The sequence below is a fragment of the Cricetulus griseus genome, chromosome 3 (assembly GCF_003668045.3).
Source record: "Cricetulus griseus strain 17A/GY chromosome 3, alternate assembly CriGri-PICRH-1.0, whole genome shotgun sequence".
Taxonomy (NCBI): domain Eukaryota; kingdom Metazoa; phylum Chordata; class Mammalia; order Rodentia; family Cricetidae; genus Cricetulus; species Cricetulus griseus.
The window spans coordinates 58,348,161-58,365,660 of NC_048596.1; the positions used below are offsets into that span (position 1 = coordinate 58,348,161).

The 17,500-nt window shown below is 46.5% G+C and overlaps 1 long non-coding RNA gene across 1 annotated transcript in view; it reads left to right on the forward strand.

Moving 5' to 3' along the window:
* The window catches only part of LOC103161825, a 90,939-nt gene that overhangs the window by 9,137 nt on the left and 64,302 nt on the right, over positions 1-17,500 (forward strand). Inside the window, exon 2 of the long non-coding RNA XR_003483998.2 lies at positions 9,121-9,212. This is a non-coding gene — a long non-coding RNA (uncharacterized LOC103161825). The remainder of the gene's footprint in view (positions 1-9,120; positions 9,213-17,500) is intronic.

Below are 17,500 nucleotides of genomic sequence, written 5' to 3' on the forward strand. Positions count from 1 at the left end.
TGATAGACTATAGCCTGGAAGCATGAGCCAAGTAAACAATTTCTTTCTCTAAGTTGGTTTTCAGTCATGGTGTTTTATTACAGTAACAGAAAACAAACTAGAACAGGAAGTCATTTCTCATTCTGGTCATCACATTTAGCAGACCAGAAGAGCTCTGGGGCAAGAGGGAACAGACAGACAGAAAATAAGACCTGTCACCAAGTCAGGGAACTTAGAGGAGCCTGAAGCGGGGAGAAAAGCAGTGGTGGCTGAGTGGTTAAGCAGAAACTATGCCCGACACTTGGTCAATATGTGGATAAAGACCCAAGACCAGAAGCATGGGAAGGGAGTGAGAGGAAAGGCTAGAGTCTGAGCCTGGCCCTGGGGACCCTGGAGGGTCAGGCTCTGGACTGTGTTTTGAAGTGTTCCCTGTGGACAACCAGCAGGGAGTCAGGGAAACCCACAGGGACAGCAGTGCAGTTTCAGGAAGAGCCATCAGTGGCTGGCCTATGGACAGAGATTGTCCAGAGGTCACCAGCAAGGGACACCTTCCTGCCTCAGGGATAACAAACAGCCCCAACTTGTAAGGTTTTCAAAAGGCCCAAACCATCAAGCCTTCAGAATCAGGAGGAAAAGGGAGCTCAAGGCAGGGCCCTGTATGGCAGGCTGTCAGTGCCAAGGGCTTGTGAGCTTGCCTGTGACTGGCCTGCAGTTGTACACAGAACAGTTTTCAGTGAGGTGCTGGCTTTGTGCCTGGAACCCTGGACTTGCTGAGCCCAGGAGAGCACGTTGGCATGTGCTGGGAGCCCTGAGATGTGGGATCTGTTCAACTCTCAGGGAGCTTGTAGAGGTCACATGTGGGTCAGGCTGAGTCTCCCCAGGATCTGCAGGGACCCAACCCCCCTTCAGTCCTGCTATTGGAGGAAGAGGGCAGCAACAATTCTGGATTCCTTAGGGGTGGGGTGGATACTGCAGCTGTGGAAAGAAAAAAGCCTGGCTGGCCTCTGGAGGACTGTGAACCCTGACTATGACTGGCCAGACATTGTGCCCTTACTGTGAGACCCTTGCTTCCTAGGATAGTACAGTCTCAGGGAATCAGCCTGGCCAAGCGTACACAGTTCTCTGAGGACTGGGGCAGTCTTCAGGACTCCTTGTAGGCAGTGGAATCCGGAAATCTGGACTGAGCCAGCAAGAGAAGGCCCTGTCCCTGAGGAGAGGGTCAGATGGCCCACTGTCTAGGCTGGGGGTGGAGCTTCAACCTACAAGGCTAATCCTGCCCTTACATTCCCTGAGTCATTCTGTGCTAAGCCCCAAGTGATGCTGCCTGCTAGTGTGAAGCCAGGGTCAACTTTACCATCTACTCAGGAGTCTTTACTCAGCCCTGGGAGCAGTAGCCTGTTAAGACCCATCTCCTGAGGAAAGAGGGGTTCTGAGGAGTAACCAGGGCTGGCTGTGTTGCTTTTGGTGCCTCCATTCCTGTGGGATACAAACCTAGGGAAGCCTAGCAACCCCTGACTCCCACCTCTGTCCCATTGCCATGAATGGGAGGAATTGGAGCCTGGGGACAGCCTGGGGAAATTATCTCCTGCCTCTGCAGTGACCAGGCTCACACAGGGTGGGTGCTCACCTGGCCCAGCCCCTTCTGATCAAAGTCATTATGCCCTAAACATTGCCTTAGCCCCTTAGCTGAGAACATAAAGGTCACATTGAGACTTTAGGACCTTTGGTCTGTCACGGGGACTCTTCCTGATCCGTCTCTTACTGTTTAGACTCTACCAGGGTCTGCCAGGACAAGCTATACCATGATTGACAGCAGTTGCTCACCGAGTTCCATGTGACCAGGCCACACAGGGGAAGCCAGTTTTTCTGAAGGGACTCTGAAGTTCCCACAGAGAGACTGCAAGATGAGATCTGAAGAAGTGTGAAGTGCTTAGGAAAAAAAGGTGTGAATGGTCAAGTGTGTTCCCTATTCACCTCCAGCCTAGACCCTGATAGGTCAAGGGGGTCACTGGGACTGGGTGGAGAGGCCACTGCAGGATGGAGTAGAATGTAAAGGGAAGATGGGTGGGTCTACTCAACAGAGAACCTGAAGTCTGGATTGAAGGCAAGTCTTTCAAAGCAAGGAAGTAGCTGGGAATACTCAGGGGAAAGCCAGGAAGGGTGGGTGCCATGGAAGAAAGTTCTACAATCTTTAACTGTCTCTGCTTCCCATTTCCTCAAGCATGAGTGAATGACCAAACCAGGTTGGGTTAAGCTGTGGGAGAAGGAAGTGGGAAGGTGCTTTCAAGGGAGTGGGTGGCTGGGAGGATGGGGCTAGGGCCTCAGTACCAACCAGTGAGTGGGTGGGGAAATGGCTGGGACCAGGATCTAACATTAAGGAAAAGAAATAGCCATCAGTACTGCCTCCTATTAATTTTTTTTGCAGTGGAACTGAGCTCTGGTTTCCAGATCAATACTAAGTAATTAAGAGAGAAAAAAAATATTAAATAAGACTCAGAGGTCCAAAATTTGTGGCCGACAAGAGAGTCGGGAGACTCCACAAAGGACATTGGCAAGGTCTGGGAAAGGCTGTGGTGACAACTGGTCTGACAGCTGCTTGCAGCCCACTGGGCAATGAGGAGGGTGACTGGTTCAAGGGCCTCAATACAGGGCACTACTGGGAGAAGGAAAGAGGGAGAAAAAAAGGAGACACAGGTTCAGAGGCCACTAGAGAGAGGTCCAGGGAGAGGGGCTGAACTCCAGGCGTGGTGTAGGATGGGGATCCAACAAGGAGTCCACCTTCTGACTTTATCCCCCTCCTTCTAGCATGCCAGGGGGATGGTATAATGCTGGCTGTCCCAAGTTTAAGCCAAGACCCACTGCCCACTAGGCCGACCACAGTAAGGTCAGCGGGTACTATGGATCAGCATCTGCAGAATGCATACACTTCTGAGCCCCTAAATGCCACCATCAAGTGGGGATACTAGGTGCAGACACAGCATCTGGTGGGGTAGAATATTCTCTATCTCAGTCTCTAACTCAGTGCCCAGATCGTACTTTGTACTGAGATAGGAAGGGCCCATGGTGTGGATGGAGCCACAGGCCTGCAAGACTCTGTGGGCATCTGTCATTCTAGCCAGATCAGAGGTCTCTGCTTCCTCTCATTCCATCCAGGAAACCCAGGGTCCATGCTTTCCTGTCCTATAAGGAGGTGCCTGCCCATAATAGTATCTAGGTTCTGACCCTAGGCTTTGGGTCTCTAGCGTGACAGTCCCACAGCACCTGCCTAGAATAGGCTCCTTGTACCCCATGAACATCCAGGAGCCAGGGACAGCTCCCTGTCCCACTCCCACTGTTGGAAGAATGGAGCAGACTTTCAAGATAGCTTTGATGGTCCAAGGGTACTTTTGGAGCTGATGCAGCCCTTTGGAGGCACCAGAAACCGAGAGAAAGGTATTGTCCCTTTTTCCCTCCATCAGTCATTGGAATGCCCCCAAGAAGGGACAAGAACTCAGATGAGGCAACCCTATGAGCTAGAGCATCTCTAGTGAGGAGGGTCGAGAGTGTTCAGAGGCCTGCTCCATTTACTGTATCTCTACCCTGAGACAGAGACCGATGAGAGGTACTTATTAAGGATATTGGCATATATGGTTGTAGACACAGAGAAGTCCCACAATGGTCCCATATGTGGTCTGGAGACCCAGGGGACCAGTTACTGAGGTTCAGTCCAAATTCAATTGCCTTAGAACCAGGGGAGCCAATAAACTAATACACAATCCAAGGCTGAAGGCCTGCAGTCGTCCTGGGTGTTTGGCTCTCCCAGAGAGCCCAGAGGTCTGATGTCCACGGACAGAAGTATGCCAGAAGGATGAGACAAGGGGAAGGGAGAGCTTCACTGTTTTCTATCTGGACTTTCACCTGTTCAGATGGTGCTACCCACATTGGGTAAGGTGGGTCTTTCCCATAACCACTTTTTCATGTTTCAGTATCTTCCAGAAAAAACCTCCAGATACCAATTCAAGAACAGTGCTTTTTCATCTATCTGTGCAGTTCATAACCCATTAGGCTGACACTCTAAACTGCCAAGTTCATCCATGACAACAGGACACATTCACAGTGATGTAGCTAGGACCACATGACTGGCAACATCTCCCTAAATCCCTCTTTATCTCCCAGTAGACTACAAGGCCATGGTTCTACATAACATGAGCCAGCCATGTGCTGTGTCCCAAGCATCCCCTGAACCCTTCCCTAGAGAATGTATAGTTCTTGGGTGATGTTTGGTCTCCCCTTGACATCCATATAACTCAAAAGACTATGATTCAGGAATAAGCTAGGAAAGAAACATGAAGGAAACATTCTGATTCCTCACATATGGACTATATACCCACAGACACTTTCTTTAAAAGAAAAAAAGACAAATTTGCTGGGTGTGGTGGTGCACAATTTTAATCCCAGAATTTAGGAGGCAGTGGCAGATGGATCTTTGTGACTTCAAGGCCAACTAAGTCTACATAATGAGTTTCAGGCCAGCCACAGCTACACAGCAAGAAACTGAAGGGTTTTTTAAAATTTGTTTTTATTTCATGTGCATGGGTGTTTGCAGGCATACATGTATGTATGTGCACCACATATATGTCATGCCCATGGAGGCCAGAAGAGTATGTTGGATCCTCTGGAACTGGAGTTACAGGCAATCATGAGCTGGTACTGGTACTGTGAACCATATCCAAGTCCTCTGCAAGAGCATCCAGTGCTCTTAACTTCTGGGACATCTCTCTAGAGACATTATTAAAAGAGGAAGTGCTGGAGTGGCTGGACATTGGTGGCACACTCCTTAATCCCAGCACTAAAGGAGTCCTAGCCTCAGGAGGCAGAGGCAGGTGGATCTCTATGAGTTTGAGTTCAGCCTGGTCTACAGAGCGAGTTCCAGGACAGGCTCCAAAGCCACAGAGAAACCCTCGAGAAAAAAGAGGAAGTGCTGTGGCCACTGCAATCTTTGCGGCTGTCTCAGGTCACATCGCCTTAGCTAGCATTCAGAAATGCCTTCTTCCACCACCCTTTCTGCAGACCATTTGCCCTTGGCTGCTTTTGCTTTTTACCTGGCAGATGACCTACATTTTTCCCTGGTCTGTGAGTTCTTGTGGTCCCCTTGACCTTAACCAGGTGACAGTAGAGACACCCTAAGGGAGCCCTGAACTGCAGATCTCTCCTGGTAGCCATGATCAGGCATTCCACCAATCCCTAACCACTCCTCAGCCTGAGGAACTCAGATTGACTGTGAGGAGTCAGGGAGGGGAAGGTGAGGGTCTTAGCATCCAGTTCAAGACAGTGTTGAACCTCCTTACAGAAGTGCCACCTATTCTGGAACCAAGATTCCTAGGCCAGCAGAGCATAAGGTTGTACAAACAGGAAAAAAAATGCTCCTGGGTCTCCAGGGGTGGTGGTTAGTGGTTCCATTCCCATACCCACCCCTTGATTTCTGGACCCATGAATCATGACTATGGGAGAAACAGTACAGGACATGGAACACTGAGTCAGAGAACATTCAGCCTTCTGGAGAATTCTGCCTCAGCTCTAATAGGCACTGCCACTCAGTTGGTGCTGTACTTTATCTTCAAGCTATAAGCCAGCTGCTTCAGAGTGGTGGAGACACAGTTAGGCTTGTGAATGACATGGATGTGGCCTCGTGCCATGCTTCACTTGTTGGCAAGTGTGTTCCTTTCCCAGAGGCAATGCAGTGTCCCTGAGGTTAAAATGCCTGACCACAAACATGATGCTTTATACCAGCTTTTGGGAGGTGACAGAGCCCTAGCAAATGGGAACCATGTTCTCACAGGCATGAGGGATATGTCCACTCATCCTTCCATGCTAGGACACAGCAGGGAGGAATACATCTGGGAGGAACAGGTCTTCCCCAGACAACTCAATCTTCAACTTCTCATCCTGTGAGAGGCAAATTTCTGTTTGGGGGTTACCAGTCTAGGGCTGGGAAGACTGCTCAGTTGGTAGTACTTGCTTTGAAAGCATGAGGTCTTGAATTCAATCCCCAGAACCCACATAAAAAAGCCTGGCATGCTGGTGTCTGCTTATAATCCCAGTGCTGAGGAGGCAGAAATGAGGGAGGGAGTGTCAATGGGGCTCACTGGCCAGCCACATTAGTTTTAGTGGCTTGAGCAAGAAATGTTGTTTAAGGCACTAGTATTTGAACACCTGGTCCCCAGTGGGTGATGCTGTTTGGGAGAGTTTAGGAGGGCGGTCTTGCTGGAGACGGGGGTGGAGGGGGGGGGGTGGGGGGAGGAGGATAGCCTTGTACCACTTCCAATTCACATTCTCTGCATTGTCCTTACAGCTTTCCGTGGTTAAAGATCTGGTCTTTCCATGTCTGCCGCTTGTTGCTATGCCTTCCTGCTATGCTGGACTCTTATCCCTCTGGAACTGGAAGGGGAAATTAACTCTTCATTCTCTGAGTTGCTTTTGGCCATGGTGTTTGTCACAGTATCGGAAAGGACACTAGAACACCAACTGAGCTGCATCCCAGCTCCTTGTATTTCTTCCCCAACTTTCTTTGCCATACATAGTCTCATCAAGTTTATTCAGCATCCTCAATCATTCAGTAAAACCACTAGACATAGTTCAAGAACTGGTTTATAATCCAGGTCTAGCTATTTTTCATCCCAAGCAAAGGGCATAGCCAAGTTCACTGGCCAACAAAGCTCTGCCATTGAGAGGGTCCCCTCGCCACTATCATGGAAGGGTGTTCAAAAGAGGTCTGCAACACCGCAGCTGTCAACTTGTAGGATGTGCCTACATAACTCTGGTGTCTTACTAGGATTTCTCTTGTGGTAAGACACCAAGACCAAAAACAGCTTGGGGAGAAAGAGGGTTATTTTGTCTTATACCTACATGTCACAGCCTATCACTGAGAGAAATCAGGGAGGAACTCAACCAGGGTAGGAACCTGGGGGTTAGGAACTGAAATAGAAACCATAGAGGAGTGCTGCTCACTGACTTGCTCCTCATGGTTGCCCAGCCTTCTTTCTTATACTACCCAGGACCATCCACCCAAGGCACTGCTGCCTGTGGAATGGCCCACCCATATCAATCATCAATTAAGAAATGAACCACAGGCTTTTCTACAGGCCAGTTTGATGGTGACATTTTTTTAAAGATTTTATTTATTTATTTATTTATTTATTTATTTATTATGTATTCAACATTCTGCTTCCATGTATATCTGCACACCAGAAGAGGGCACCAGATCTCATAACGGATGGTTGTGAGCAACCATGTGGTTGCTGGGAATTGAACTCAGGACCTCTGGAAGAGCAGTCGGTGCTCTTAACCTCTGAGCCATCTCTCCAGCCCCTTCAATTTTTAAATTGAAGTTCCCTTTTCCAAAATGACTCTAGCCTGTGTCAAGTTAACATAAAATTAGCCATCCCAACTTGGTAAGCTAGACACAGGTCATCCCTTATACTGCTAACTGGTCATAGGGCACTCTCCATGAGGCCACAACTGTCAACTGAGAGGAGCAAAGAGCAGTGACATCTGGGCCACTTCTACCTGGTACTTACTCTGTGCCTTCAGGGCCCACTTAGATCCAATCAGATAGCTCACTTCTGTCTGATGATACCTTGTTGCTGGACACACCCAGCTTTATGACATGTGGTCCAAGATGGGCAGCTTAGGATGCATAGTAATGAGTGAGACATGTTTCTATGAATACTCAGGAGCAACCAAAAGCAGACTCTCTTTAGAGAAGTGGTTCTTTGCAAATAAGGGCAGGACCTCCACAATCTGGCAGGGCAGTCTGCTGCTAGTTCCCTGTGCGGTCTAGCCTCTGTCATTGCAGTCCCAGCACTACTTCTGTGAGAGTCAGAGAGTCCTTTATGGAAGAACATCTGAACCTGTTGGGGACCATATGCATAGTTTAGTAAATGCCTGAGCAACATATCCAAGTGAAGAATATGAATAGGCCCATGAGAGGCTGTGCTTTCTTTTGGTTGAGGCTGGGATCATGTGTAATAGCTTATCTTTCCCTGGAAGAGATGTTTTGACGTGCCTAGACATCTTATGTTGAAATTCGTTTGAACTGACTTCCCTCCCTGTCACACCCAGTGTCTTACCAAGAAGTCAGTAGTTGCTACTTGTGGATTGCTCGGTTCACAGTCAATGTGACATCAGTGCAACAGGCCAATGATGAGAAGGAAGAGAAATGTCATAAGGTTCTTGTGAATCCAACTGTGAACCAGGGCTGTGGAGCAGATACTTTGAGGAAGGATGGAGAAGGTGGCCTTGCCAGATGAAAGGGTAGGGAAAGAGGTGTTGCCAGTCATTGTCTATATACCAGCCACCAGGGCACATGTTCATGCACCCAGGTTAGGAAACAGCATCTAGTGGGGAGTCTATGACTGGAGTTACTACCTGAGTAAAGCTGTGACAGATCCCACCATGTTCCTCTAGGGTCCTCGCATCAACTCTTCAGGCCAGGAGGAGAGTTGTGTGTGTGTGTGTGTGTGTGTGTGTGTGTGTGTGTGTGTGTGTGTGTGTGTGTGTGTGGTGGTGGTGGGGATGGAAGTTACTACTTGTGTTTCTTTTTTAAAACATACATTTCTTTATTTATTGTGGGTTGGGGTGGTGGGTACATATGCCATGGAGCACATGTGAAGGCCAGAGGGCAACTTGTGGGAGTTGGTTCTCTCCTTCCACCATACAGGTCCTGGGGATGGAACTCAGGTTATCAAGATTGGGGACAGGTGCCTCTACCCACCGAGCCATCTTGCCAGCCCCATTTTTTGCTTTTCTGAGAGAGTCTTATTCTGTAGCCTAGGCTGGCTTGGAATTTGCTATGTATGTCAGGCTGACCTTGAGCTTATGGTGATCCTCCTGCCTCTACCTCCTGAGTTCCTGGCTTATAGGCATGTACCACCATATCTGGCTCACCCTGCATCATTCAGTTCCATTCACTGCATGGCATCCACAGTCCTCCTGAGGGATCTCACTGCACTCACCTCACCAGTTTTCTAGTTGGAAGTGGTTCTAGTCTAGTGCTTCTACTTTGCCTTTGTTACCATAGCAACTCCTGTTGTATGGGTCAGGAAGTCAACTGAAGGATCCTGCTACTGGATAAGTAAATCTGTTCCTTTTTTTCTTTTCTAGATCTAGGGAAATGATCACAGAATGGAACTTGGGACCTATAAGCACACATTGAGATGGACCAGACCTGACACTCTATGGATCTTCTTACCTCTGTAAGTCCTGACTCTGACTGGGGGGCCACCATGAAGATCTAGTCTTCTGGAATCAGTGTCAATCTAGAGCAAGTTCTGAGTAGGCCCTGAACACACTGCTCATTTCCTCTTCTCCAGTGTAGCATACCTGAGAAAGGGTCTTGGGTCCACTTGGGGGAGGTGAATGGAAAAACCAACAAGAAACCTTATGTGTATTGTGGCCAAGATTTCTCCTGCAGTGAACCAGGCCTCCCCTTCATTCAGGAGCTCAGATTCACAAACTGGCTCAGGTCTGGGGATTGATAGACTCTGTGACCTTTTGTTTTTATGACTCAAGTTACACTTTTGCTCACGGATCCTGGAAGTTTTCCATAGAAAGATCAAACAAGAAGGTAGCAGACATTCTATCTGTTTCCCCGAAGGAACACCATGATCAATCAGCCAGTACTACAGGTCTGTACTTGCCAGACTGCTCAGACTGGCTGAGCCTCTGCTCTCCATTATAGTAACTTCAGCCACTGTGCCTGTCCCGGCTGAGAGCCCCCACATGGCCCATGCCACCCTGGGATCCAATGTCTGTCACTGGTTTTGAGTTTTCCAGTTGATTAGCTTTGGTTCCCACTGTAAAGTACAGTCTTCAAGGATGAGCAGTCACAGGATAGTGGAAGGATACTGCCCCTTCCCCTCTGCCCCAAGTTTGTTTCTCATAGTCATTGTAAAAGTCAGCCTTCTAGACCTTTCCAGTGTGGGCAAACAAGTTAAACAAGTTAAATCCAATCTCAAATATCCAATTTCCCGTGTCTTTCATTCACCCCTCTACATAAAACCATTGGAAATCTCCTATTTCTGATTCCTTCTCTGTGGCCACCACATGCAGACACAGACATACACGCACAAACAAAATCAGTCTAACTAACTAACCAGCCAACCAACCAATACCTAACTAGACTTTTGTTTTGTTTTGTTTGAGACAGGGTTCACTATACTGTTCTGACTGTCCTGGAACTTGGTTTGTAGATCAGGATAGCATTAAATTCAGAGATCTGCCTGTCTCTGTCTCCTAAGTGCTGGGAATAAAGGAGTGCACCACCATGCCTGACTTTCATCCTTGTGATTCCTGGAGCTGTATCATTAGATACACAGATCTGCCTTCAGTGCTCCCATAACGATACATCTGTTCTGATCCAACGTTATGTTTGACCCTGTCCTACCTCACAGTCTCATTTGATATCTATTACCACAAGAATTCTAATGATTTCCTGACCACTACATTTCTGTCTGTATAAAATGGAGAACTCAAGCAGTTCTTCTCAAGTATAGTGCATATCCTTGTGGGTCACATATTGTTCTGCTCCAGGACCCATGTTTACTTATGAGTCTGGAAACAATTGTGCTGGCGAGTTTTCATTGTCAGCTTGACACAAACCTAGAGTCACCATCAGAAAGGGAACCTTAATTAAAGAATTGCCGTGATCAGATTGACTTATGGCCATATCTGTGAGAGATTGCCTTGACTAATAATTGATGTGGGAGGGCCCAGTCCACCATGGGTGTCAGCATCTCTAGACTGGTGGGCCTGAGCTGCGTAAGGAAGTTAACTAGGCATGAGCCAGAGATCAGACCAGTAAACAACATCCCTCCATGGTTCCTGACTCCTGGTTTCTGCCTTGAACTCTTGTCCTGACTTCCTTTAGTGATAGGCTATTACTCAAACATAAGCCAAATAAACCCTTTCTTCCCCAAGTTGCCTTTGGCCATATTTATCACAGCAAGGGAAGAACAAAGTAGGACACACAGGGAGGGGTGGTGCTGGAAGGAACCGGTATTGCCCTGCCTGGTAGCTACCTTGGGAAAGGTCATTGCTATTTCCCTGGGCTTTACAGACTTCCCCCAGGTAAACAGGGAGGCCCCATCTATGGGGTAGAAATCACTTCTTTGATTTAAAAAAATATTTTATTTTTAATTGTGTGTGTATGTATGCTGCATATGTGTGTGTGTATGTGGGGGTACCCACAAAGTCCAGAGATATCAGATCCCCTGGAGCTAGTATTGTAGGTAGTTGTGAGCCATCTGACATGGGTGCTAGTGGTTGAATTTAGGTTCTCTGTAAGAGCACTATATGCTCTTAACCCCCAAACAATCTCTCCTGCCCATTGGAACCACTCTTGCTGACAAGAGAGGTTCATCAGAACACAGGATCTTGGTGTCCTCAGCATCATGATGGTTTTTCCACATGACCCATCCCAGCTTTCAGGATCCATTCTTTCCCAGTCAGTGTCCTCATTTAAACAATAGATTTACCTTGCCTTGTGATCCAGTGAGTCTAGAATGAGGTTCTGCTGTAATATATTATTTATGATTTATTAAAGCTTGCCTGAAGATTCAGAAAAGCAAAGCAGCCAGCCACTCGCTCTTACCGGCACCAATTGTAGCACGATAAATAAAAGACCCAGAGACTGATAATGGGGTTCAAGCTTCAAGCTGAAGATCAGAAAAACAAAGCAGCCCAGCCACTAGCTCTTACCTCTACCTCAGCTCAGACCAAAGGGGTGATCCTCAAACTGCTCCCGATTTCACTTCTTCTCAGGTTCACTCAGACTGCTATGCAGTCCTCAACGTGGCTAGAGACTCCTGAGACTGAATGTCTCTACCTTTTATACGGCTCAAGTCCTGGGATTAAAGGCGTGAGCTCTGATTCACTCTCTGGTACTCCAGGGTGGTCTTGGACTCAGAGATCCATCTATCTCTTAATCCTGAGTTCTGGTATTAAAGGTGTGTATCACCACTGCCTGATCTCTATAGCTTGAGGCTGGCTTTGCTTCTGAATCCTCAGGTAAGCTTTAATAAATCATAAATAATATGTCACATAAGGTTCTGTATTTGACTTTCAGTACATTCCTCTCTGCATCTTCAGGAGACAAGGTTGCCCCTCACACCACAGGGCTTATAGATCATCTGTGTGATGTTTGATAGGAAATGCAAAGCCTGAGCTCATGCTTTTTGTCACCTAGTCCAGAAATATTAAGAGCAAAGGACTGATATCTTGGCTTTAAAAAATGTTCAGAAGTATTATATGCAGAGTTACTTAGCTCCTGGCTTGTTAATACTAGTAATATAGTTATTAGTGGTTTTAAGTCTAGTGAGACTAGACTGTTGATTCAGAAAACACTCTTGGTACTAAAATCTGTATTAGTCAGCATTCTCCAGATAATGTGTGTTTAATGAGTTATAAATAACTACATTCTATTCATCCATCCATCCACTGTTTCTCCATTCACCCATTAACCATCCATCCATCCATCCATCCATCCATCCATCCATCCATCCATCCATCATGTGTAATATTGTCAAGATCTAGAATCATCTAGGAAACAAGTCCTTGGACACACTAATGAGGGACTATCTAGATTAAGTTAATTGAGATGAGAAGACCCATCCACTGTGGGTGGCACCATTCCCTTGGCTGGCATCTAGGACTATATGAAAAAGAGAAAGTGAGCTGAGCATAGATATTCGTTGCTCGGAGACACAACATGGCCAGGAGATTCGGGCCCCTGCTGCCTTGACTTCCTGCCATTATGTGTTGTACTTTGAACTATGAGTCAGAATAAATACTTCCATCCTAAAGTTACTTTTGTCAGGGCATTTTATCACAGCAACAGAAAGGCAATGAGGGAAATCAGTGGTGCGATTCAGTCCATAGACAGATGCTTGAGATTCAGGAGGTCTGGTGGTGTGAATCTTGTCTGAGGGCAGGAGAAGTCCAGTGTCTCAGCTGCAGTGATGAGGCAGGAAAAAGGAGGCAAGTTGATTTCTTCCACCTTTTCTACTTTGGACTCGGTGGCTGGGAAGGTCACCCACCTTACTGTTTCTCTTTGCTGCTTGCTCCTAGAAGCACCCTCAGCGATGCACAGTCAGAGGTAGTGTTTGATCTGAATACTTTTGGTCAGTCAAGTTGACATGTCAAAACCACCATCACACTGTGCTAAACCCTCTTTGGGTATCTATCTGGTGTGATTTACTGTGACCTCTAAGGTCACAGTAGTGGGGAAAAAACAGGGCCAAAGACATGTTAGGCCTGGACACGGTTGTGGGCCACTCTTCCTGTACCAGCCCAGGATGTGACAGATAATCTTTACGGTCAATTTGTCAGGATCTGAATCACCTAGGAGACACACTTGTGTGTGCATCTGTGAGGAAAAAGTTATTCTCACTTCATAATAAGAATCAGAGTAGCAAAATCTCAGCAGTTTATCTTAGCTCTTCAACAGTTGGATACCAGCCTGGAATGGCAGGCACACTGACTGAATGCAGAGAACAGTTTCTAAACCAATAGTCCTTCCTCCCTTGTGGAGCTGGATAACCTGGAAAGTGGGAGCTTACATGTTATCTAGGTCCTACCTTCCTTGTATGGCTTTTCTCAATAAAAACCTTGTGTGGATTCATTCTATGTTTTACACATTATTTATTTGAATGCTTATCAGATGCACCATCTTGCAGGGAATCTGAGCTGTTAGTAGTTGTCTAAACTCCAAGATGGTGTGCAGCTTAGGAGAGTCTGGGTCGTGAGGAAAGGATAGCTAGACTGGCAGGCGTCAGCAGGGGTCTAGTGCTTTCTGTTCATTGATATCTGGACTTAAGCTTGCTCAGGGCCCTTTTAGAAATGAACTACCAGATTTTATTTCCAACAGGTATTTCCAGAGAGGTCTAACTCAGCAGGAGTGAGTACCTTCCAGCAGGTGACCCAGTACAAAAAAGTCTAAAGCAAAAGCAGTGTTGGCTACCTGCCTTCCCTTGGTCTGAAGCCAGTGTGTGTGTGTGTGTGTGTGTGTGTGTGTGTCTGCTGCCACTGTCCTCTTCTGACGTCAGACTCAAGCTTCTTCAGCCTTTTTCCAACATGAACTGCACACCAGTGACTCTCCAGGAATCTTCCAGACCTTCAGGGCCAGATTGAGACTGCTGAGGTGATCAACTTTGTGAACTAAACAGCATCTCTACTGTTGTGTAAGTCAATCCAACAAATCCCCCTTTATAATACATATTTATTCTACTAGTTCTGTCTCTGAAGAACCCCATTTAAATCCAGTTTATGGTACTAGTAGCAGGTTCTAGAGAGGCAGAATTCTGAGGATGATGGTGTCTGGAGTTGGCTCTCCAATTCATCTGCTCCTAAAATTGCTACACTACCAGAGTAATATAGAGAGAGCATTGCTATTCTATCTTGTGAATTAAAGAACTGTGCATCATTACACACATGCATGCACACACATAAATAAATGAACATAATTTTAAAATGAAAATAAAAGGAAAGAGAATGGCTCTTCTAAGAATGGAAGTGGGCTGAGAGCTGGGGAAAGCTAGAAGCTCTGGTGGCACTGAGTCAGGACAGCCTGGAGCTTCTATGGGTCATTTATATAGTAGCTATATGCTCCACATTTGGAGCATTTGAGCTTTATTCAGGTGTAATCTGTCCTTTATAGCAGCCCCTGGTTGGATGTTTCCAGTCTTCCTCTACCATTGGTTTCTTTCATATGTTAATCTTCATCCTCTTTTTCTCCAACATACTATGCTAATGGACAGCAGAGGCCAAGCAATGTCCATTATGGTCCAACTGGGATAGCTCAGTGGTGTGTGTTCCCAAAAGAGCAATAGGTGGGGGAGGAGGGCTTAGTAAACACCAAATTCCAGAGCAAATGAAACATTTACCTTGAGAGATTGGAGTGCCAGTGCAGCTCTTAAGAGCACTGGCTGTTCTTCCAGAGGGCCTGGGTTCAATTCCCAGCACCCACATGGCAACTTACAACAATCTGTAGTTACTCCAGTCCTAGGGGCTCCAATGTCCTCTGTAGGCCTCTGTAGGCACCAGGCATGCAAGTGGTGTACAGACATGCATGCGGGCATAACACCCATACACATAAAACAAACTTTTAAAAATTTACTTTGAATTGTAGCAACAGAAAATCACGGTTCTTTAACAAATTCCCAGACTAGCCCGATTATAGACCCTGAACCTCTTGAATGAAGAAGCAAGTCCCCCAAGGAAGGGCCCTGTCACACTACCAAAAAGTTTTACACTAAATCAATCTTTCTCCAAAGGAACACATGGGCTTTGATTAGGGCAGCTATACATCCAGGAAAAGGAAATAACCAGACTTTCCAGGGCCTTCTAGACACTGGCTCTGAACTGACACTGATTCTAGGAGACCCCCCTCCAAAGTGTTGTGGACCTCCAGTTAAGTAAGGACTTATGGAGGTCATGTGATTAATGGAGTTTCAGCCAAAGTTTGACTCACGCTGGGTCCATTGGGCTCATAAACTCACCCCTGCAGGACAGATATACTTAGAGATTGGCAGAGTCCCAATGTTGTTTGTCAGACCTGTGGAATGAGGGCTATTATGGCCAAATGGAAGCCATTAGTTGCTTCTACCAGGGAAAATAGTGAACCAAAAAAGAAAATTCCCTGGAGGGATTATAGAAATTAGTGCCACCATTAAGGCCTTGCAAGATGCTGGGGGTGGAGTGGGGTGGAGAAATCGTTCGATGGTTAATAGCACTTGGCTGATCTAGCATAGGACTCAGTTTGATTCACAGCGCCCACTTGGTGATAATTACAGTTCTTGGAGATCTGATGCCCTCCCTCTCTGGCCTCCAAGGGCACCAGACACGTGTGGTTCATAGATAGACTTGTAGGCAAAACACCCATATTATCATTTTTTTTTAAAGAGAGGGGCTAGACAGATGGCTTAGAGGTTAAGAGTACTGGGTGCTTTTCCAGAGGACCCTGGTTCAATTCCTAGCACCCATGTAGCAGCTCACAACTATAAATCCAGTACCAGGGGATCTAATACCCTCTTCAAATGGGCACCAGGCAGCTCACAGACATACATGCAGGCAAAACACTCATAAACAAAGTAATGCAGTACATAAATAAAGATGGAAAATTTGGAAAGATGCAGGGGTGGAGGTTCCTACCACATCTCCTTTTGAGTCTCCCTTTTAGCCTGTGCAGAAGACAGATGGATCATAGAGAATGACAGTTGACTATGGCAAGCTTAACTAAGTAGTGACTCCAACCACAGACGCAATGCCAGATGCAGTTTCCTTACTTAAGCAGACTGACACATCTCTGGTACCTGATGTTCAGCTATTGAACTGTCAAGTTCTTTTTTTTTCTCAAAACCTGTCCAGAAGGACCACCAGAAGCATTTTGCCTTCAGTTGGCAAGGCCAGCAGTATACCTTTGCAATTTTACCTCAAGGACATATTAATGCCCAGTCCTGTGTCATAGTTTAGTTTGCAGAGAACCTGATACACAAGGCATCACTTTGGCCCATTACATTGATGACATTATGCCGATAGGACTAAGTAATTGGAAAGTGACAGGCTTGTTACTTGTTACAAAGTAACTTTGGGCTTGTTAGTAAAGCATTTTGGATTTTGGAAGCAGCAAGCTCCTTACTTGGTTGTGTCAAATAAACTCAGAAAGCTCTGCTACCTGGACCATAATGATCCAGCAGAGACTTGATGGTTACTTAATGTGGCAGTGGCAGATAGGGATGGTGTTTGGAGTCTTTGGCAGGTCCTTATTTATAGGTGCATCACAGTGGAGGCCCTTGGAATTTTGGAGTGAAGCTCTACCACCAATCATTCTCCCTTTGAGAGTCAATTCTTCGCTTGTCAGTGGGCCTTAATGGAAACTTAACATTTAACGATGGCATGCAAAGGGCTGTATCGCTCATGACATAGTCTTCAGCCCTGAATGGGATGTCATTAATCCCCTTCACCGAAGGCTGGGGAACCTATGCAGAAGAGGTGACTGAAAGATTTTAAGATCCAGAAGTGGTGGATGACGCCAAGGAAGCAATGTCTTCCAGATACAAGAGGATGGATGCACACTGTGTGACAGTACACAAAAGGTCTACACAGGTTCAAGTCAGACAGTATCCCAGCACTGAGAAGGGGAAGTGGACACAAAGTCCCATCCCATGCTGAGAAAGGGAGAATTAGTTTTCTACAGTGGAGTATCACTAGATACATCAGCCACACTTCAGGGGAGGCCCCATGCCCAGAAGTAGTTGACCAACACAAATCAGAGTCTGTGTTTTTGTTGTTTTGTTGTTTTGTTCTGTCATTGGCAAGCTGGATGTCAATGACCTGAGAATTACCCTGAACAAACAGTTGTAGTACTGAAAACCAAGAAACAGTGTGAAGGAAGGAAACATACAGTTCTGAGCAGAGACTGAATGGACTGTGGAAGATGTGAGAGAGGCCCAGCCAAGGGCTTCTTGGAAAAGATAAAAAAAAAAAA